Genomic DNA, 465 nt, shown 5'->3' with positions numbered 1-465 from the left:
GGGGCGCTGTCTCGGACACATTTTCAACTTTTCCCGCATGAATGAAATCCTGGAACTGATTCCACCCAGGTACTTAGGACTTCCAGGGCTTGAGCGACAGGGGCTCTGTCCGGAGCGTGTGTCCGCCTAGGGGGCGCTGTCCCGGACACATTTTCAACTTTTCCCGCATGGATGAAATCCTGGAACTGATTCCACCCAGGTACTTAGGGCTTCCAGGGCTTGAGCGACAGGGGCTCTGTCCGGAGCGTGTGTCCGCCTAGGGGGCGCTGTCTCGGACACATTTTCAACTTTTCCCGCATGAATGAAATCCTGGAACTGATTCCACCCAGGTACTTAGGACTTCCAGGGCTTGAGCGACAGGGGCTCTGTCCGGAGCGTGTGTCCGCCTAGGGGGCGCTGTCCCGGACACATTTTCAACTTTTCCCGCATGGATGAAATCCTGGAACTGATTCCACCCAGGTACTT

The sequence above is a fragment of the Nerophis lumbriciformis genome, unplaced genomic scaffold (assembly GCF_033978685.3).
Source record: "Nerophis lumbriciformis unplaced genomic scaffold, RoL_Nlum_v2.1 HiC_scaffold_43, whole genome shotgun sequence".
Classification (NCBI taxonomy): Eukaryota; Metazoa; Chordata; class Actinopteri; order Syngnathiformes; family Syngnathidae; genus Nerophis; species Nerophis lumbriciformis.
This window is presented reverse-complemented; position numbering follows the sequence as displayed.